The sequence below is a fragment of the Leptonychotes weddellii genome, chromosome X (assembly GCF_054177405.1).
Source record: "Leptonychotes weddellii isolate Sample4059 chromosome X, ASM5417740v2, whole genome shotgun sequence".
Lineage (NCBI taxonomy): Eukaryota > Metazoa > Chordata > Mammalia > Carnivora > Phocidae > Leptonychotes > Leptonychotes weddellii.
The window spans coordinates 26,823,987-26,824,348 of NC_138385.1; positions in this window are offsets into that span (position 1 = coordinate 26,823,987).

Genomic DNA, 362 nt, shown 5'->3' on the forward strand with positions numbered 1-362 from the left:
TAAGCTTCTGGAAGGCAAGGAATGACTAGGAGACCTGCAAGGGGGAACAACAGGCTGGACTGGGGTTTTTGTTGGGGGCTAGGCTGACCGAACTGGGAGGAGAGTCAAGATTCTGACTTAGAATAGCAGCCGTCGTGCCAGTTTGCAAGCGGTAGAGCCCGGCGGTTAAGAGCTTGGGATGCTGGGTCCTGCTCTGTCCCTTCCTAATTCTGTCACCTTCGCAACTTGCTTGACCTTTACGCCTCGGTTTTCTCACTGGCAAAACGGAGAGGAGAATAATGTGGACCTCGTGGAGGAGCTGTGCGAGTTCAGGGAATTAACAGTTCAGCGCGTGGTTTATTGTAAAGGCTCAGTAAACTGTG